The 22880-nt window shown below is 41.3% G+C and overlaps 1 protein-coding gene across 2 annotated transcripts in view; it reads right to left on the bottom strand.

The window, feature by feature from the left end:
• KCNN2 (potassium calcium-activated channel subfamily N member 2) overlaps positions 1 to 22880 on the bottom strand; it is an 827086-nt gene that overhangs the window by 431940 nt on the left and 372266 nt on the right. The window contains exon 1 of one of the 2 annotated variants that reach the window (XM_063604595.1): positions 10795 to 11331. The exons of the other annotated variant lie outside the window; for it this stretch is intronic. The gene's annotated coding sequence lies outside the window, so the exon portion shown is untranslated. Of the gene's footprint in view, positions 1 to 10794; positions 11332 to 22880 lie in introns of those variants that run through there. 2 annotated transcript variants of the gene reach the window in all.

Raw genomic sequence — 22880 nt, 5'->3', positions numbered from 1 at the left:
CATTTTATCAGGTTGCCAGGTGATTTCAGTGCAGCTGGTTGGAGCCACACTTAGATAAATTCTGGTCAAAAGGGAAGCTCAAAGCATTCACACTTCAGAGACTCTCCTCCATATGCCATCTAGGAACAGTATTACTCTGGCCCAAAAAATCCCAATTATCTGGTCCCTGTGGCAGATCCTACTGTGGACCATGACACTGTCTTCTCTTTTTTCTGATCCATCTTCATTTAGCACATTTCTTATGACTGGTTTTCCTTGTGGTTTACCTAAGTGGGGAAAATGAATTGTTCTGTCAACACTGGCAGCTGAAGTTGTTTGAATGTCCTTACTGTGAAATAATAAATTGATATTCAGTTTATATATCAGTCTCCCTGAGCTCAGTTATGTGAGTCTAATCCCTGAAACTTGGGTCCATTTACAGATAGTCATGTGAGATCTCAAAACTTGAATCGTAGCCAGGCGCGGTGGCTCACGCCTGTAATCCCAGCACTTTGGGAGGCCAAAGTGGGCAGATCACAAGGTCAAGAGATTGAGACCATCCTGGCCAACATGATGAAACCCCATCTCTACTAAAACACACAAAAATTAGCTAGGCGTGGTGGCATGCGCCTGTAGTCCAGCTACTTGGGAGACTGAGGCAGCAGAATCGCTTGAACCCAGGAGGCAGAGGTTGCAGTGAGCCGAGATCACGCCACTGCACTCCAGCCTGGCGACAGAGACAGAGCGACATTTCATCTCAAAAAAAAAAAAGAAAAAAAAGAAAAACACTTGAATCTTTCAGCTGGAAGCTACTGAGCCCCTTTCCCACAGTAGTGTGTATCCGTTGTTACTGCCATCCCGGCATTCTTTCACGTTTTTCTGATACAGCATTTTTAATTCCCCCAAGGGAATTGCTCTTAGATTCCTCCCAAATCTGCAAATGACAACTTACTCTAGGCCTGTCCATTTAAACTCAATCCTAGGGTTTTGCCTAAAGTAAAACTATGCCAAGAGGTAAAGCTTGTATCTGTTGATTTTTATCATGGAGCCACAAGAGCAAAATGTGCCTAAGAACAAAGCCATCATAAACAAAAGAAAGACAAAGAGATGGGGATAAAATTAGAGACAGAGAAAGAGAGAAAGTTCTTTATGACACCATTGCTTAAATCCTGAATACATCTGGTCCTATCCCATGGCCTTTGTGCTACACCAGCTAACCCAAGTTGATTGCTGAGAAACCAATGCAAACAACTTTTTTCCAGAAAGATTAAGCTCTGAACAGGAAACCTTCCAATATGTTAAATAGACTTTTGATTCTCTTAAATTATGACTCCTACAGTCAGGTTCAGACTGGATTGCAAAATGTAATGATAGTCATATAAAGCCACTGATATTTAGGAACCACCCAGTCTCATGAAATAACTAAACATGGCATAATGTTTATACAACCAAAATTGTTTTCCCCATTGAAAAAAAAAAAAAAACCTGCATGGGAGAATAGCTAAAAGCTCTTAGCAACAACTCACTGGTATCTTGCTTCTTTTTGGAAGATATAAAGCATGCACACTCCACTCTATACCAGGAAAGACTTGGCTCTGTGAAATAGTAAAATAAGAACCAAATCCTTGGAGCTGCAGATGAAAGCAGAGCTTTCATCTACTACTTATCACTTTTGCAAATGTCCACGGAAAGTGTTTAGTTTGGTGTGATTATCAGAAGGGAAAAGACCAGTCAAGACTAATATTGCATTTATGTTGATACTAAGCATATGGCTGAGATTCTCTCAGCCTTAGAATGTAGCCTATAAAAGCAGTATCAAAATAAGGCACACCTACAGTGTTTCAGCAAAAACCAATAAATAAATTTAAAGCACACAAAAAAATCATTCACCTCAGAATTCCTCAACTTCTTTTCTGTGTCTCTTGGTAAGCACCTCATGTACACATAGGTGCCCTTCCACTTTTGCACTTGGGTAAAACAACATATTGTGTGGCATGGTGCCTGGATTTCCAAGTAGCCACTGAGAAGCCAGATGTGGAGTTAGCTTCCCATGGGGTAAAACTTCATCAATAGGAAATGAAACAGGAGAGAGCTAGAAAGCTAAGTTCCTCTTTTGTCTTCTCTCCTATGAACTACTCCAAGGGATAGTTCCTCTTCGCAATCCAAATATCAAGTGCATACACTATGTCACTCTACAAATGACACTGGTAGAGGTGACGCTACAAGTGACACCACTCACTTGTAGTGTGACATAGTGTATCCATCCCAGCTTGTTATTTAACAGTAGCCAGTGTGGGAATACATGGTATCACATCACATCAAATTTTATCTTGTCTTGTTCATCCTGATTCTCTGGGGTTGAACAGCCCCACAAAAACTAATAGCACCCTAAGCATTGTGCCTTGGGCTCTGATCTCTGGATGATACAAGGGAAAGACTGTTGAAGCTACCATATCTTTGTTCACTATCACTAATAATTTTATTAATGAAATTAATAACAATGTTTCCCTTCTAATATATAGTAACACACGGTTAGTTTGGCTTTCCACTTTGAGCTGAAGATGATAAAACATTCCTTGTTTATACAGGACCTTTCAAAATGCCCCCTTTATATTACACCAGGAAGTGCAAGGAATCCACTTGTGTTTCAGTGATATATTGTTCCATAACATGCTACCCAAAGCTAAATGACCTAAGTCAATAATGGAGAAAGACCTTTCCTGCATAGTTCTGCTCTTGGTAGCATTAGCTGGGGTCACTCGCCGGGTTAGATTTAGCTACTGACTGGGCTGGGATAGAAGGTCTAAGAGAGCTTCCCTCACACATCTGATGTCTCAATGCTGCCTCACGTGGTGGCTATCCCCACAAGGCTAGCTGGAGCTTCCTCACAGCACTGTGGACTTTGAATGGTTCTCCCTCTAGCATGGAGCCTAGGAGGACACAAAAACCACCATCCTCTTAAGGCCTGGGCTCAGAAGCCTCAGAATGTCACTTTCACTGAGTTTTATTGTTCAAAGCAAATCACAAAGGCAGCAGGACCCAAAGGGATGGGAAATAAACCCTACCTCTTGATGAGATGAACAGTGTGTCTGCACAAAGTGAGAGGCACTAGTAGCTGCCATCTTTGGAGACTATGTACCATGGGGGTTCCTAAATGTGTCTACCTGTTAGAATCATCTGGGGATCTTTTTAAAACTATAAGCATCCAGGCCACTCCCCAAACAAATTAATTCACAATCTCTGGGAGTAGAACACAAGCATTTCCTTAAGCTCTCCAGGTGATTCCAATCTGCGGACAAGTCTGGGAATCCCTGATCCACCATAAGTTGTGAGAAAAGAGATTTAGAAAAACTGAAGGCTCTAGCTGGCATTGCCTCTGTTACATGTGGTTACCTGTCATTTCACAGTATGCTCAATGGCTTGTCTTAAAACACACCAGGAGTTTAAAAGTTAGACTATACACCAATCACTTTAAATTACATTAAAGCTGCCATAGTAAACTAGCTTAGTATGCCTTTTAGGGTGACCAACTTTCCAGTTTGTCTGGGACTGAGTGGTTTCCTAGGACACAAGACTTTCAGTGCTAAAATCAGGATGGTCTGGGTTAAACTGGTGCAGCTGGTCAGCCTAGCATTGCCTTATCTCCCTCTGGTGGACTAGTCATGTTCTGATGAATTTTATTTCTGAAATGCAGTTCCATTATCCTCACCTGAGTCTTCTCAAAATTAGCTATCTAGGCCAGTGCTGCCTGAAGTATGTTCCACAGACTTGCAGCATCAGCATCACCTGGGAGCCTTTGTTAGAAATGGAAATTTGGAGGGGGGATGGTTCTCTAGACACTGAGTCAGAATCTCTGGGAGTGGGACCCAGAAATCTGTGTTTTGAAAACCATGAATTTAAGAAGCACTGATCTGGGCTGCCATGCTTTCATCTTCCTCTGTCTCTACTATCCCACATATGGCAAAATCATATTTCTGTATTGCAACAGGCATATAAAAAGCATAGCAGGACGAGTCAATCAATGCTGACTGGCCAGAGATGCCCTGTCAAAGAGCAACCTCAGCTGCAGACACATACATGATAATCATCATCTGGGGCTTAGTTTTTGTCAGTCATTTGTCTGAGGGGCTGCATGAAACTTTTTTACATCCACAGTAGGGGCTAGAGTGTGGAATGAGGGAGGAGCTGAGCACAGCTGCCTGCAGTTGCTAAGGCCTGTCTCTTTCAGGACACACTAAAACTGTCAATACAAGTGAGCAAATTTTTCTCTGACATGGAAAGAAAAAACTCTTCCTTAAAGTTAAGCAGAAAATCAAGCTTTATCTTTGACTGTATGCTTGATTTTTACTGGGAATTTATAGCAAAAATCATTCAGGTTTCAGTAATTTGGAAATCATGCTCTTTTGAATTAGCTTGGAATGAAGTTTACCTAAGTGCAATGAAGAGTTCTGTCTAGCAAATTAGTATCCTAACATTTTAACTGCCTTAAAAGAAAAACAGGGTTTTTTTAAGGACTTACCTGTTTATATTCAATGGATGTTAATAACTACATGTGAGGTCTTATACATGAAAGAAGAGACTAATGCAAAACACTTTTTAAGTATAATAACGCATGAATTGGAAGTAAAACAAAGATATTTATTAAAACACACACACCGTAATTGGGACTTTTTGCTAATTCAGACTGTTCTCCCTGCATATAGGACAAATTTCTTACTAGGATTTCTTCACCAGTCAATTAACATGTAACTTGATCCCTAGTACACTGAAGCAAATGAAAATTAAAAGGCCCTCTTCAAAACTCACTTTTGATAAATTTTGGCTCTTATTTCTCATGTGTTTCGCAAACCTCATATTTAAAGTCGAAGAAAATGATCAGTAAACCTATTTTTCTCCTACATAAGACAATATAATCAAAGTTATTGTGGTAACAGATCTGTGGAGGTAGGGTGCTCTTTCAGTACTTCTGAACCACTACAGCCAAAATCATCCTCTTGCTGCACTGCAGGTCTGGCAGGAGGTCTTTGCGCTGCCCTGCCCAGATATTCTGTGGGCAGCAGAAATACTTACTGTAATAATATCTTACACAAAGATAAAAACACAGAAGTAGATTAGGTAAATACATGTTGTTCTGGGCAACAAACTCATTTTCCCACATTATAATTACGTGACAAGTCTGTGAAGTTTACTTTCCTTGACTAAATTTTACAAAAAAAAAAGAACCCATATATCTTAAATAAATAACCATAAGCAAATTTTAATCAATGATGTATTCTGTATGAGAAGATGTCTAAATATTTGATAAATGACCAATTACAGTTGGTCATCTCTGGGGAAATGTAAATAAGTCATTCAGTTTTTAAGGAGGATAAAGTGATTCCTGTATTTTTTCTCTAGTCAAGAAAAACATCCAGTTGACTGGACAAGCTTCGTAAAACTGTGCTATCTGAAGGTTCTTCTACCAGATCCTCCACTTCCCAGTTGCACAGGCATAGACAATCAACCTAATGTCTATCACCAATCCCTCTTCCCAGGGAAACCATCATGATCCTCACCTGGGCTTTGCCTCCAGGCCAGTGCTAAAATTGAGTCCCAGAGATCAGAATGGTTGCACAAACCCACCTGAATGCAAGAGTTGTCCATGTATCTACAGAGAACAAAGGTCCCAACAGGGAAGCTAAACTTGGCCATCAAAACCCAAGCAATGAACTCACAGAATCAAACCCCACGCCCACAAAGGTGGCAAACTAGATCCCTGAGTGGGAACAGTGTACAAAGGGCTGGAAGGACAAATCATGGCAGTGTCCTGCATGAGACACTTTTGCCTTCGTTATAGAGGCATCTGCTCAATGGAGTCTTAGATTTCATATATAAAATGGGTGTAGTATCTCTACCTATCTCATAAAGTTGTGAAAATCAAATGAAATAATTAAAAGTAAACATTATTTGTAAACTGTAAATATATGTGCAAATACAAGGGACCATCATATTACTATATTCACACCATTCTTCTCAGCAGTAGTGGGGGTGGGGAGGTAGCGTCTTGGAGTTGGGGTACTAGGAGTGATCCCATGAATGTGTATTTGCAATTGTCTGTTTATTTTTCTGTCCCCCCGGCCAATAACTAGACCGTGATTTCCTTGAAAGCAGAGACTGTGTCTTAGTCACCATTGCATCCCCATTTGCATAGTAAGACATTCAATCACTGTTTATGGAATGTTGAATGAATAAATTCTGAATCCTCACTATTATTCAGACTCCCAGCTGCCCATGAATTATGTGCAATGGAATACTATGTAGCATAATGTGAGAAATGGAACAGCAAATGCCCAAGTGCCCAGGAATAGTTCCCCATCTGCCTAAAATGGCTACTACTCCAGTGCCAGAGCACTGGCCCTACTGAGTAAGGAGGCTGAATTCTCAGAATTAGAAGCATTACTTGAAGTTGGTCAACAAAGACAGCATTGACAATTAAATGGCTTGGAAAATAATAATAGCTGAATTTCCACTGTGCCCTTCTTACATGCCAGGCACTACACTAGAAACTTCACATCCTTATTTAAAACTCACAACTACACTATACAGTAGGTTTTGTTATTATCCACATTTTACAGATAAATAAATAGTCTCTAAGAGATTGTGACCTAACCAAGCCACATATGGTAGAGCCAGAATGGAACTGCAGGTCTATTATATCCCAAAGCCTACATTGTTAAGCAATGCCATACTCAGCTGTCTGAGGAAAGGGAGGTCCTTGTAACTTTATCATTAGTGAGAATGGGATGGTCTCATCTTGATCACCTCAAAGCCAAGCAAAAAAAATTCTTCATTTTCCCTCACTCCCTTCCTTCCTTCCTTGCACCCTTTCACAATTGCTGCTCACACACCGTATGTCAGGCACTGTGCCAGGCACTAAGGTACACCAGTAAATAAGGGACATAAGGGATCCATTTGAGGAAAGAACAGAGATAAGTAAAGAGATGTGAACTGCAACGAGAGGGTGGAGGCTGACAAAATAAATGTCCCCAAGGGCATGGGATGTGGTGGCATGGGAGAACCATGCCAAGCCCAAATGTAGCAGGGCAGGGCCAGCTGCCCAATCCCAGTACCAAGAGGGCATTGCAGAGGTATTGGAAACCCACATGCAGGCTAAGTGCTGCATACTCATAGCAGCGTGATGGGATGTGATATCTGGTATGGGAATGCCTTAGCAACCATTTTCTAAATGAGATTTCACAAGGGACAACACACAGCCTGAGGTACTGTGGGGCTAGGGCTGTTAGGGAGTGTTTCGGCCAGTGCCGAGCTAATTACCTGGTGACTGTGAAAAATGTCTGCAATACACTGGCCTTTAAACCAAATCTCATGGCTCCACTTGTACCAACAGCCTGATCCTTTCGTTCACCCACTTCAGTCCTATCTTCTCTCAATGATTTCACTGTCTCCCATCACCCATGAGGTCAGCCATATTCTTAGTTGTGACCCTGTTTCTGGCTCAACACTCTTTCCTCTTCCTTGTTTGACCTTCAGGGGCTCTCCTGGCCATCCTGCGTCTTCACTGTCTAGTTCCTGCCATTTCTGGCTTCTCAGAGTAGCTCTGGGGTCTCGTAAAGGGCTAGCACTACCATTAGACTTGCCTCAGCCCAAAGAGGGATTGAAAACAACACAGCCTCAGCCTTCAGACACCAGCAGCATCAGAAACCTGGGCTAGTTACCCACCTTCCCTTTGTTTATGCATCCTTCTGTCATCTATTCAACAAATATTTACTGATAACCTATTATTCCTTATACTTTGCTAGGGGAAAAAACACATAATTTCTCTGCCCCAAAGGAATTCACAATCTGACAATGACAACTAAGTAGAGAACTTGAGCTATATCACCTATATGCTCATACTTCCCACATTTATGACTCTTGCCCTAAAATCTCCCTCAAGCTTCATACTCATGTCTCACTATCTGACATTTGTACTTGGCTGTATGATAGCATTTTAAAAATAATATGATATGTCCAAAATATGATTTCTTTGAATGTGAATCTTCCCTGCTCTTTCTCTTCTTTGTACACAGCACCACTATCCTTGCAGTTAAATAAAAATCCAGGAATTTCTTTTGTTTCCTCTCTTTCCCTTAATAACCCTTATATCTAATCCATCACCCAAACCTTGTCCATTCTGCCCTCAATTGTGTCCTGAATCTATCCACTTCTCCTCAAGTCTATGCCCACCACCCAGATGCACCAACAGGCTATTGCTGGCCTACAGAGCTCTCTGTGCAATTTGAAAAATACGTCCTTCCTCCAGGCTTTCACAGCCTGGCACTGGGACATTTCCTGGCAAGAGGAACATGGGCTGAATTTCAGCGACTTGACCCCCCGAGCTGGTCTCCTGTGCAGTAAGTAACCTGCCGAAACACAGTCACGTCCTGCCATCAGCTTCTCTCCTCTACCATTGCAGAGGCCTCCCAAATGCCCCTCCAATAGTCCAGTCTCCACGCAGCTCCACAATGGTCTTTTAAAATCTTAAACCCAATCACATCTCTTCACTGCTTAAAACTTTTCCACCCTTTACCTTGACCTGCAAAGCCCTGCAGGATCTGGTCCCAGTCCACCTCTCTAATCTGCTGACCCACTGCGTCGCTCTAGGCTGCTTTTCTCTTCCTTAAAAACATCAAACTTCTTTCTCCTGGTAGAGCCCTCCCCCTGACAAAAGTGTCTGCATTCCTTTCTTTCCTGTTTCCACTTAGGACCACAGTACATAGAACTGAGTTCATCTTAATACGTGGTCCACCATACACTCTCATCATTAGCCCATGCATGCCCTGTCATACTTTGTTATTTACTCGTTATTTTTAATAACGTAACAAGCATACCTGGCCTTACCAGCCAAAACTCAATTGTGACCTGCCAAAACACAGTCACTGACTTGCCTCTAACTAACCGTATGGTGCCTCTGTTTCTCCTCCATCTGAGGTAACCATAATCACAAAATCACAAATTTCATATTCATCATTCTCTTGCTTTCCCATTTATATAACATTATTGCATACATACACACATACACACACACACACACCCCTACCTAGTTGGGTTTTTATTTTAGTAGTTTTTAATATTATGCTATTATTGAGCTTGTATTCATCACTAGCTCAAGATGCCAGGCCTTGGTGGTCCCTCCAGGTTTTCATTATTGGAAACCAGGTTGTTAAGCATATTCACGTGCATGTCTTCTGTCGAACATGTAAAAAGTTTCTCACAGGTATAAACCTAAAAGCAAGTTGAACTGTTTGTTCACACATGTTCAAATGTTCAAATTAGGATATAATATCAAACTGTTTTCCAAAGTCATTGTACGATTCATACTCCCATCAGCAATGTTTGAACATCCTTTGGACCCACATCTTCTTCAACCACTTGATATTGCCAAACTTTTTAATTTGGGGCCAACCAAATGCATATAAAAGAATATCTCAATGTGGACTTAATTTGCATTTCCATGATTACTAAAGGTAACAACCATCACTTCATACATTCATTGGCTATTTGTCTTTCTTCTCAGTTCTTCAGGGTCTCAGTCTGAATGTCACTACCACCAAGAGAACTTCCCTGTCCACTCACCATATGAAGGTAACCAGTCTAGCACATTACTCTGTTCTCTTTTCTTTATAATATCTACCACTACCTGAAATTATATAGTTTGTTTATTGATACATAGTCTGTCTCCCTCAACTGAAATACAAGCTCCAAGGATCTTGGTTGCCTTGTCCACTGTTGCATCTCCTAGCACAGCACCTGGCACAGAGGGAATGGATGAATATGTGAGTGACAGAGATATGTAATGTATGAAGAGCTCTGTTCTAGACTCAGATGCTGAGCTTCAATCTCGGTTCCCCCACTTACTAACTGTATGATTATGAATAAATTACTTAATCATCTGTTTCTGAGTTACCCCATCTGTAAAAAAGACATAATAGTAGTCCTTACTCTGTGGGGTAGTTATGAGGTTTAAATGAGTTAGTATTTGTAAAGTTCTTAGAACAATACCACAAACACAGCAGGTGTTCAATAAATGTGTTATTAGTATTATTTATGTGTGATTTTTGTTTTAACTACCCATGGCTTGAGGGCATAAAGGCACCAAACCAGCCTGAACCTAGTGAGTTTCCTCCTTCCTGCAAGCTCTGCATCCCCTGGTCTTGCAGATGCGCATTCCCACACCCTAGAGAAAGAAGTAGAGGAGGTAGGACAAAGTTCTTGGGGCAATTTATTTTCTAGAAAACAGTCTGGTCACTCCCAACTTGAAGAAGTTGAACAGCAGCACAGAGTAGGTGCTCAACAAAACCAAATCAATAACTCATAAACCATCAATCCATATACCCTATAACCTCAGCATTACACAGAAAAATCACAACCTTCTGCCCTCTCTCCCTTCATTTGGTTCATATTTTCATAGACAGGAAAAAGAAGTTCGAAAGAGGGATGGCAAAATAAATAAAAGATTGGAAAAGGAAAAGAGGAGAGCCGAGAAAGAGGACAAGGGGGGAAGGATGGAAGATGGAAGGGAGGATAGGGAACTTCAGGTCGCACTGTGGCATGGCCTCTAGTGCAGAACTCTCAAATGGTGAATATAGCCTAAGGGAGTCACCCACCCAGGAGAATGTTTCTTTTTAAGGTACGAGTGGGTGCTGGAGAAAAGTAAGCAAGAGGGAGGGGAGGAGTGAAAGCCCAGGCAAACTTCACTTTAGTATCCTCCCTAGGGGAGGCTGGTCCCCATTAAATCTGTGGCCCTAGTCAATGTCACCTTAGTCGCGAGCTTACCTCGTTCTGCAACCAGGAGTCCCACTCCATTTGAAGCTCAAATTTGCCTCAAAGCGGTAAATGCGGCCTTGGTGAAATGCGCCAGTGGACAAAGCTGAAGATCGAGTCCACTGAGAATTCCGGCAGGTTCACCGGGAGAAACTGGAAACTGTTTCCATCTGAGAAGAATCAGGAGTCCTAGTCAGGACCATCTGCCTCTCGGGCGTCAAATTCCGTGCCTGCTTGCGGCCCGGGAGAGCGCCCCCGGCTCCCCAGCTTCGGGGAGCAGAGAGCCGGCCGGAGAGCTCCGGGGCGCGCGCGCGGGCACGTCAGGCCCCCGCTGCCCACTCGCTGCTGATTGGGGTCCAACTTTGGGGCGCCCAGCTCCCACCTGGCTGCCCCTGCTTCGGTACTGACTGTGCTAAATATTGAACCGAATCCCAGGCGCCCCGCCGGGACTGGGGACTCCCTCCTTCTTGAGTCCTTGGCTGGCAGGAGCGAGTCCTGCAGGCGGGGGCCCGAAGGCTCAGGGTATCGCCGACCTTGAGGCTACCGAGGGGTGTGCATGCGCCAAAAATAAACGCGCGCGCGCACACACACACCGTTTCCATTTGATACTTCCCTCCCCAAGAAAGTAACAGTCCTTAAGCAGCATGCGGCACTGGGGAGGGAACGCCGCTCAAGGGTGAAAACCAACATGATTCCCAAAACCAAATTTGGGGATGATTTTAATTTTAGGTTTGGATTTATGCCTATCGAAGGTTAAAAAAAAAGATATGGAACAAATTCCATCGTGTGTGTGTATTCTAAGGCCGAATTTCGGGTGTTAACCGGAGGGAGCTGCAGAGGAAAGACAGGGAGGGAGAGAAATCGCAGACTATGTATTGTTCCAGTACAAGGTTAGTAACGTGCCTTGATTCCCATTTCCAGCGTGGTCTCCATCACGCCCTCCCCGGCTGCCGCAGGAGCTGCCCGGCGTCGCACGGGTTAAGGCCGCGCGCCCGCCAGCCGGCTTCCCCCGGCGTAGAAAGCGCCTTTTCTACGCCGCGGCGGCGGAGGGGAGAGCCGGGAATCTCCCGCCCGCTCCCCTCAGGAGGGCGCTTCCCTCCCCGCTCTATTTATAGCTCCACTTCCAGCTGCTGCAGGGAACTCACCAGCCGCGCCGAGCATTTTGAGCTCTCCAAGAGCCTTCCAGACAAGGGATTTTCATAAATTCTGTGAATGGCAGAAATGTCTCCAGCCTTCTGGATTTTGATTGCCACTGTTCAGTCTGTCTTTCATATATTCCATTTCCAAGTTGAAAAAACAAAAACGGGCGCCAAGAAGATTTTGAGACAAGAGGTGAATGCCGGCCGGCTGTTTGTTATGCAGGGGACCCCTTGTTATCACATGCCCGAAAGAAGAAAAACAATCCTCCATGGATTCACTGGCTTCAGGCTCATTTCATATTTTATGCAACACTCAACCTGTCCACGGTTTTGCCTGTCAGCCATATGGCAAAAAGAGGTACGAAGCAAATTTAAGATCCATGAAAAATCATATCCTCTGCCATCTGATTACCTTCTTACGGAGGGGTCTCAGGGCTGGCTGTTTGCATAAAAAGCACAGTTGGGTGGTCTCTGCATCAAACCCTCCACCAACCCCCCAAAGACAACAGGCTAGTTATGTGCCACTTATGGGTTCCCGGCCCCTGTAGATCCTGGTGACACAGGAAAAAAGCAAATTCTGCTGCCTGGAGTGTTAAATGGAACACACTGTACCAGTCTGGAAGGTTCTAAACTGATACCTTGCTCCCAAGCCCCTTCTTCCAATTACTCCTTCCTGAAACAGTATTGAGCCTCTGTGATTTGCAAAGCCCCCATAGGCGCTCTGGGAGCTACAGAGGAACAAACAGCATCTGCCCTGGCAGCATTTAGCTAACACACTGCTCTAATAACTGTGGAAGGAAGCTTGCACAGCACCAAAGGAGCACTCAGGGAGGTCTGAATGGTGGTGCTAAGCCACCCACCTCTGCCCCTCCTTCCCTATCCTCTCCTTTCAAGTCTCCAAGTTTTCCTTTTAGGGTTGATTCCAATATAGTGAGAAGTTATTTATTTAACTGCGTTTAATCGGAATGATCCTAGAATGGGACTTCCAATTAACGGAACTTTCTAGTAATCTATGAGCTAAGTAGAAACCCCTTCTGGTTTAGTTCCTTGCTGTTGAGGCACTTTGCCCTTGTATTCACTTTCCTGCTCTAGTAAAGAGAGAATACTGAACATGCCTTTTCAGGGACCAGCCAGGCGCTGGGAGTGCATCAAGGAGATGCCCATGTCCTGAGTTCATCCCGGCTGTTTATGTGATCTTGTTCAATTTACTTTACTGTCTGTGCTTCAATTCCTTATCTATCAAATGTGAATAATAGTAACATCACAACAACATGACCTCAATTCGTTTAAATAGCCCCAGAAACTTTGAAATAAACCTGTGCTGGCAGCTGTGCTTGCTTAAAGAAAACAAGGGCAGGCTGACCGCCAGTAACCACGAATGAGCCAAATGAAAAGATGAGAACTGAGCTCATCAGTGCTACCCCTACCTGAATATTCCCTTCACTACCATTATAAAATCTCTGCAGGGGATGGAGGTGGAGGAGGAGATGCACTTTGCTAGGCACACACAGGGTCCAGTGCAAAAGAAAGAAGACTACACACACTCCACTTCTCCCTCGAAGGCCCCGCATCTTTCCGGAAATGCTCGCCCGCAGTCTCCACCTTCATGGCCTAAGAGATCTTAAAAGTCCCCCTTCACCACATCCCCTAGGAAGGTGCTTTGAGCTTGAGCTGCCCTTCTCCATTCCTTGATCAACAAATAAAGTTTTTGCTCTACTTCACGCAAACCGGTCTTGTTCTATTGGTGTGAACAGCACCGGGATGGAAAAGGACTCACTGGTGTCAAATGACCCCCCTTAAGGGCCTGTGACAATAATAGTAAGTACCACATGGCTTTCTTGTGAAATTAAAGGCAGTAATCTACATAAATCACTTTGAGTAGTGCCTGGCCTGTGGTAAAGCTCAGTAAATATTAAATGTTATTACTGCACAAATATGAGCATTTGATTTGGTTGAATTTGTACAAAGGGATATGTAATAAAATCTGTTTTATCTGTGTAAATCCATGCTATAAATTAGTTTCCTTTTCATTGTATTAAAGGAGATTCCCCAAGTCATTCCATGTATATAAGGGAGGGCCCTGGCCATCGACCCTGCATTTTCTTCTTGCAGTGAAAAAACACAGCTCCTAGAAAGGCCTTTAAAAAGTCTTGCTGCTAATCCATATAAAACACACTCTGACACCCAGGGTGAAGAATCACACGCCTACACTGGTTCACTGCTGTCCTGAGGAAAACACTTTCATATATGAAAAGTTCTTTAAACATAAAAACACTCCATGAAGTTTTCCAAGGGACTATGAAGGGCAACTATTTCTAGTTAGCTGAAAACTCAAAGCTCAGTACAGGTTTGTGCAGTGTCTTATTTCTCCTCCTAAAAAATTAAGCTCCAGAAGGTAGGAACTGGGTTCTATAAATAGTAATACTCTGGCAGAGAGGCCTGGTTATCTTCTCCAAGATCCATATTCACCTTCTTTAGAAGAAAACCCTTGATGTTTAGCCTTGCTCCCAGGTGTGGTTATGTTACTAAGTTCAGGCTAATGAGCTATAAAAGTGTCATGTGGAAGATTCCAAGAAACCTCTCCAAAGATACTGGCTGTGGTGGGTTTTTACTGTGTCAACTTGACTAAATTAGAATGATACATACCAGAATTATGTTCCCCATATGGTTCTGAGCTAGCATGGGCCACAAGAGAAATTTACACAATCTTGGATGGTAGAGGCAAAGCAGCAGCCATGTTTATGCTAGGAGGGCTGGTGTAGAGTCAGGTGCTGTTACAGCTCATGCACCTTATCACAGATCTGCTGGCTCACCTTGTCAGTTTGAGATAGAGGCCAGGTTTGCAGCAACTCCTGCTGAATCTCCTCCTTTAGCTTCTCCAAATCCTGGACAAGGTACATGTTAGCTCCGTGACCAACAGCACTAACTTCCCTTACAGGTCACCAGCATCACCAAAGTTGGAGGCTTGGAGGTAGAGATTGATGCAGGTTCTACTTTGTCTTTGTCCTCATGGGTTCCAGAGTTTCATTATTCTCTCTCATATCATGTCTATATTACTTAGGGTTTCACCAGAGAAACAACGAGGAGGGGGCACACACATACAGTTATCTCTCAGTACCCATGAGGGATTGGTTCCAGGATGCCCCCAGGATACCAAAGTCCACCGATGCTCAAATCCCTTATAAAAAATGGAGTAACATTTGCATATAACCTATGCACATTCTTCTGTATACTTTAAATAATACCTAGATTACTTATAATACCTAATACGATGCAAATGCTACGTAAATAGTTGTTATACTGTGTTGTTTAGGGAATAATGACAAGAAATAAGAGTCTGTATATGTTCAGTAGATACAACCATTCATTTTTTCCCAAAATTCAGATATGGAGGGCTAACTGGCTATATATATCTGTATATCTGCTTATGTGCTTGTCAGGGTTGGTGAGTCGAGTCTGGTATCTGTAGGGCAGGCTGTCAGGAAAGCTAGACTGGGACTCTCAGTCATGAGCTGAAGCTGCTGTCAAGTAGAATTCCTTCTGCTTCTAGAAAGTCTCAGTTCTACGTCTAAGGCCTTTCAACTGATTGAATCAGGCCCACCCAGGTCATCTAGGATAGCCTTCCTTAAACTGATTAGAGACTTTAATTATACCTGCAAAATATTTTCACAGAAACGTCTAAATTAGAGTTTGTCTGAATGACTGGGGACTACAGCCTAGCCACATTGACTTATAACACTGGCCACAAAGAGAGCCTGTCCTGCTCTCTTCAGGCCTAGCACCATACAAAGAACCAACAGAGCACAATATAAATAATTTAACCAGTGTGGAAGATCAAGTCCCTAAACCCTTACTCTTTTCCTCCTCGTGGATCTGCTTCTCAGATCTACCCTGACTCATACCAGTACAGTGGCACATATCCTTTGCCCCATTCTCCCTTACCATTACCCTGCTATCTAGAATACAGATATGGTGGCTAGAGGAGCCAAGGTGGACATGAGGACAATAGCCACACTCCAGGGGTGGTGGAGAGGTGAACTGCCAGGATCTGTGTCTTAAAGATTGCAGAGCTACCACACCACCCCTGAGCTGCCGGTCTCCATATTTATTTCACATGACAGAGAAATCTATTTCTGTCTAATTTAAGCCACTGCTATGTTTGTGTTTAATGTTGCTTGTACAAAATTCATTTCTAAGTACTATGTCTTCTACAGAGAATTACGTTATAAATAGATATTAGAAGACTCAAGAGTGAGAGCATCCTGCATTACAGTGAGACAAAAAGTGGCTGAATTATTTTTTGTATTTCCTTTTACCTAATTTTCAGGGGAAGTCTGTTACAGGTAATCACATATTTGCCAAACACAGCCACTCACTCTGAAGCCTTAAACCACGTTCCTTTAATTTGAGGAGGTCTTAATTTTCATATCTATAAAATGAGAAGTTTAGATCAGATGGTTTCTAGCATACTTAAAATTCTGAAGCATATATGAACTGGGAATGTAGGACATACTAGACATACATACATAGAAGAGGTGCTTACCAGGATGGGAATAAAGTTTGTCAGAAAGTAGAGACAGACTCATGAAAAATTTCACCAGTCAGATCGAGAATTTTGTTTCCGGAAAACCTATGCAAATTATTTTACATGAATTATCCACACCTTCTCTATGCCTTCCTTATTATGTGGAATATAGGTTGCATGAGGACTGGCATTTTTGCCTGTTTGGATCATTGATACATCTCAAGAATCTAGAGTGATACCCTGCACAATGGAAGCTCTCAGTAAATATTTATTGACTGAATGAATAAATGAATGAAGAATGCAGGTATTTTACCTATGTATGTATGTGGGACAACATCAGCCTTAGAGATTCAAGTCCTGCCAACATCCAGCACAGTAAATTCTGTCTCGTTAAACATTTGTTTTACTTTCAACTCAGAAGAACTGATTCATGGACTGCAATTTCCCAATCTGAATGGTAATCTATAGAGATGTTAAAGAAAATGCCAAGAAAGCATCACTTTTAGGGGAGTTTCTCACTCACTCACTCACTCGGTAAGTTACTGTGGGTGTCACACACAGCACAGTGCCTGGCCCTGGAGGTAATGAACCATATTGCAGGTGGCTGCATATCTTTAAAAGGAGAATGGGCACACTTGAATTGTACCCACCACCTCTTATTATTTCCTGCCTGTGTTTATAGAGAGCAGCACACAGACTCCATCCTCCAATATTTCTTGTCTCCTAGTCTTTCTGTGCCCTCTACCTCTATGTGCATGCTGAACCTAAAGATAAGAAGGGTAGTGTGTATTTATTTAAACAGTGTCTTAAGCCATTTTCAAGTATTAAATACTTGAATCCTCACAGTAACTCAATGTGTTAATTATAATACTTATACTCATTTTAGATGTAAGTAAACTGAGGCTCAGAGAAATTGCCCAAGTTCTCATGATGAATAAGTGGTAAAGCTAAGCCCATGCACCTGACTATAATAATACATATTTATAATTTTCAGAGACTTATGGCAGCCCAACATCTTGAACAGTCCCAACAGATACCACTGAAAGCAGCTTAGTCAACCTGGGTCCCTTGGGGGCTGAAAAGGAAAAGTGCTGATTGCCTCCTATTCTTCCTGGCACTCAACCACGGAGCAGCCAATATAGATAAACATCCCTGAATATCCAGCCCTGTTTCTAATTGTAGCTTAGCCTCTACTAAATTCTCATATTCACTGCATGGTTTTAATAACTATGAATTTATGCCTCAGCCCATACTGGTTTTCTGAAATCCAAGCTCATATATCTAGCAACTGGACCACACCTCTGATGTTCTAGACGTAACAGGTCCAAAAGTAACCTTATATTCTTGACTTTTCAACCAGCCTATTCCCACCTCACTCCACACAAACATACGGTACCGTTACATGTTTGACCTCTTTGATAACTCTTCAATCCGTTTGCTCCTGACCCCACTATAATTAGTTTTGTCCACGCCATGATCAACTTTTTGTTAGACAGCTGCAATAACCTTCTCACTGGTCTCCTTGCTCTCATTCTTGCCTCTGTAATAATCCAATCTTAGTCCATTTTTATCTTGTCACTTCCTTCCACTTTTACCAAGAAAAAAAACATCCACATAGCCTACAGCCCCTCATGATTCAACCCTTTTCCAATTCTCTAATTTCACCTCACACCATTCACTTTCTCACATCCAAAAATGCTGAACTTCTTTTAGCTTTTCCAAAAAAAGTACTGGATTTTTTTTTTTTTTTTTTTTTTTTTTTTTTTTTTGCTTTTTGTCTTTTTGCCTCTGAACATTTCTCCAAAATTTTCTTCCCATTTGAAATACTTTCTTCTTGTCCTTTGCAACAGCTTGGCCTTGAAAAATACCTCAAATCTTAGTTTCAGTTGCTTCCTCCAGAAAGCCTTCCCTGATTCCTTCAAAGTAGAGTAACGATGGGCCATAGATTCTATGTCACCATCATGCTCTCCTGTTTAATATAGCCTTTCCACTATAATGCATATTTCTGTAATATAAATAAGTACATGTTTGGTAAATAGGAGATACTAATGTACCATATAGATCACATTTGTTCATACATAGTTTTTTTCTGTCCAACACATTAACCTTTTACACAAATAATAACAGCTAACAACAAAGTACAGGTATTTTGAAAATAAAAATACAGCAGAATACAGCAAGCCACAGAGGAATATGTCTCTGCACAGAAGCCATTCAACCGCATTATTATTGGGTTGAGTTTAGCCAAGCGTTGTCTATTGGAAGGGCTTTTTGCATGATTCTCCCCAAACTTGCTCTTGTGTGCATTTTGTCTTGTCTCTCTCTTGGAAGGGCTTTCTGCATGATTCTCTAGTGCATTTTGCTCCTGTCTCTCAAACTCAGTAGCTTCAACCCTTTTCCCTTATACCAACTCAGTTGAGCCATGTTTACCTTTTTAGTTTTCAAGATAACGCTTATATTTATAATTTGTTCATGTCTTTTAACTGTGCAAGAATTTATGTTAGGGTTGTTATTACTCTTGTTGGCACTCTGGTTACAGCGTTGCTACAGGTTTTGAGTGATTAGGAGGAAGTAATTAATTTTAATGTCTAACCTTGTGCTCTTAAGGAAAATAATATCGAAGTGCACAAATATCCAGATCTCCTCTAATCTGGAGTACAAATTCTTCTCTTCATACTTTTCTAGCTCCTTGCCAGTGTGAAGCTTTCCAACCCTTCCTCACCTTGAAGCCATGTCTGGGGCCTCTATCACCCTGAGTCCCTGAGTGACAATGATGAGAAAAGCCCTACTGTGGATTCATTTTGGACATGTAATGTGGGACACATATATTTTCTACTTTAAGACCCTGAGATTGTTCGCAGACTAACCTGATTAATACAGAATTTGGTATGAGCTGTAGGATGATGCCATGATATAATCTTAAAATATGTGGCATTGGCCTACGTGGTGGTTCTGTGGATGAGGAGGAAACTGATCATGGAAGCTATGAACGTAATGTCCGTGTTACCTAATGGCAAAATGTGGTAACACTGTCGTCTGTAGAAACCGCTGGAGGGGAAATTACATCCCAATAAACAAGTAGCAATGTTAGCAGCAGGTATTACTTATATGTTTGGCTGTATTTCACAAGGTACAATATAAAAGAGTTGAGCTCACAAAAGCATTGGCTGGCTGGCAAGTAAAAGTAAAGAGAGCCCAAAATACTCAGGGTTTTGCAGAGTTAAAAGCCAACTTTTTCCTGACCTGGAAGAATAAAAGACAAACTTGAGTATGCCTTTAAGAGACAAATGACCATATTTTTATAAATCAACTTTATTAAGGTGTAATTAAAAAAACAATAACATTTGATTTTTTTTTTTGACACGGAGTCTCATTCTGTCTCCCAGGTTGGAGTGCAGTGGCGCGATCTCGGCCCTGCAAGCTCTGCCTGCCAGGTTCACGCCATTCTCCTGCCTCAGCCTCCCTAGTAGCTGGGACTGCAGGCGCCCCCCACCACGTCTGGCTAATTTTGTTGTATTTTTAGTAGAGACGGGGTTTCACTGTGTTAGCCAGGATGGTCTTGGTCTCCTGACCTCGTGATCCGCCCGTCTCGGCCTCCCAAAGTGCTGGGATTACAGGCGTGAGCCACCGCGCCCAGCCCTTTTTTTTTTTTTCTTTTTTTTTTTCTTTTTTTAAGACTGTGTCTCATTGTGTCACCAGGCTGGAGTACAGTGGTATGATCGTAGCTCACTGTAACCTAAAACTTTCAGGCTTAAGCAATCAGCACTTCAGCCTCCTGAGTAGCTAGGACTACAGGCACACACCACCATGCCCAGCTAATTTTTATTTCTTTTTTTGTTTGTTTTTTTGTTTTTGAGACAGGGTCTCCCTATGTTTTCCAGGCTGTGCTCAAACTCCTGACCTCAAGCGATCCTCCCACCTCAGCCTCCCATAGTGCTGGGATTCAGCCACCAAACCCGGCCAAATTAACATATTTTAAGTATACAGTTTGATGAGTTTTGAAAACTATATACAGTCACGTAACTATGAGCCAATCAAAATATAGAACATTTTGATCAACCCAAAGGGTTTCCTTTGTTCTCCTTTCCAACCTCTCTTGACCCCTGGACTCCATTAACAATGGATCTGCTTTCTGTCAGTATAGAATTAGATATGTTTACTTTAGAATTTCATATAATAAAAGCACACAGTATATACTCTTTTGTGTCTTGTTTTCTTTTGTTTTTCAAAATATAAATATATATATACGTGTATATATGTGTATATAGACATACACGTGTATATATGTGTATATAGACATACACGTGTATATATGTGTATATATACATATGTGTATGTATATGCGTGTATATATATACACATATGTGTGTGTATGTATATATATATATACACACACACATATATATATATATATATATATATTTTTTTTTTTTGAGAAGGAGCTTCGCTCTTGTTGCCCAGGCTGGAGTGCAGTGGCGCAATCTCGGCTCACTGCAACCTCCATCTCCCGGATTTAAGTGATTCTCCTGCCTCAGCCTCCCAAGTAGCTGGGATTACAGGCATGTGCCACCACATCTGGCTAATTTTTTTTTTTTTTTCTGTATTTTTAGTAGAGACGGGGTTTCTCCATGTTGGTCAGGCTGATCTTGAATTCCCGACCTCAGGTGATCCGCCTGCCTCAGCCTCCCAAAGTGCTGGGATTACAGGCGTGAGCTACCATGCCCAGCTTATGAAAATATTTTAAAAACTTATTCATATTGTTACGTGTATCAGGAAACCCTCTTGTCTTTTGCTAATTGGTAGTATTCTATATTATTGACATACTACGATTTGTTTTCCCATTCACACATTGATGAAAATTTGGATTGTGCCTAGTTTTTTTGCTATTAGGAATAAAACTGTTATGAATAATCACATACAAGTCTCTGTGTAGACATACGTTTTTGTTTCCCTTGTATAAATATCTAGATGTAGAATTGCTTGGCCATGTAATATGTATATGTTTATCTTAATAAGAAAATGCCAGATAGTTTTCCAATGTTATTGCACAATTTACCTTTCCGCCAGTAATACATGAGTGTATCAGTTGCTCCACATACTCACCCATATTTGGTGCTGTCAGACTTCTAATTTCTGCCATTCAAGTTAGCATGTAGTGGTAGCTCATGAATTTAATTTACATTTCTTTGATGACTAAAGATGTTGAGTATTGTTTCATGTGCTTATTGGCATGAAACAAAATTTCTACGTCTTCTTTTGTGAAGTGTCTTTTCAAATTTTTGACTCATATTGGGCCATTTGTCTTATTATTGATTTGTAAGAGTTATTTATATATTCTACATATGGAGTGTTAAAAAAATCAAACTCATGTAAACAAAGAGTAAAACAGTGGTTATAAGAACCTGGAGGGTAGAGGGGTTTTGGAGATGTCTATCAAAAGACACAAAATTTCAGTTAGATGGGAAGAATGAATTCAAGAAACCTATTGTTAATCATGGTGACTTATAGTTAATAGGTCATATTTGAAAATTGCTAAGATAATAGATTTTAAGTGTTCTCACCACAAAAAAATAAGTACATGAGGCAATAGTTAATACTTGTTCATTACCTGTCTTCCTTCACAGAATAGAAACTTTATGAGGTTAGGGATTCCTTATCTTATTTACTGCTCTGTTTCCCCAGTACCTAATGAAGTACCTTAGATAAGGTAGGCTCTCAATATTCATTTTAAAAACGAGGTGCATGACTGAGCATAATAGATAAATACCATTATGCTCTATTTCATAACCTCAGAATAATAACATGTTTCTGTTTTCATAGTCCTATACTTAAAAATTATTACTACTTTTGCAGATCAAACCCATTCATACCTTTAGAAGAAAAAACAGTTATGATGCCAGTATGTTTCATTTTAAATACTGAATCTATCCAGCAAATAGGTAATAAACATGTCATAAACACACAATTTAATTCCTCCTCTCAAAAGTTTATAGACAGCAAAATAAAACAAACAAACAAAAATCCACCCCTTATCAAAAGAAACAACTACTCCCCCACAGCAAGTGTGAGACATACAACACAGAAGAATGACATTCTGCAAAAGTCAAATGCTAGCCCATGTGAAAATTTTACTTTCTAGAAAGCAGTGATTGATTTTGAAAAGTATTAGGGTTACAATAAAATTAACACATGCTGTTCTAACACATGAAATATTATTAACTTATAATTTAATGATGGCTTTATCTAAAATGTAGTCCTTGCAAATTGATTAAAATAGAGAGAAGGAAGCTATTTAATTTATACTTAGTGAATTTGCTTTGACAAGGTTACATTTTATTAGCTTGTTGGTCAACTTGTATTTTGATAATTGAATTCAAATGTTGGAGCTATTCCTATATCTATTATGCTGTAGTATAAGAGTAAGCCAAGCTGAC

The sequence above is a fragment of the Pan paniscus genome, chromosome 4, assembly GCF_029289425.2.
Source record: "Pan paniscus chromosome 4, NHGRI_mPanPan1-v2.0_pri, whole genome shotgun sequence".
Classification (NCBI taxonomy): domain Eukaryota; kingdom Metazoa; phylum Chordata; class Mammalia; order Primates; family Hominidae; genus Pan; species Pan paniscus.
Note: the sequence above shows the minus strand (reverse complement) of the source record. Positions and strands in the feature narration are given on the sequence as shown.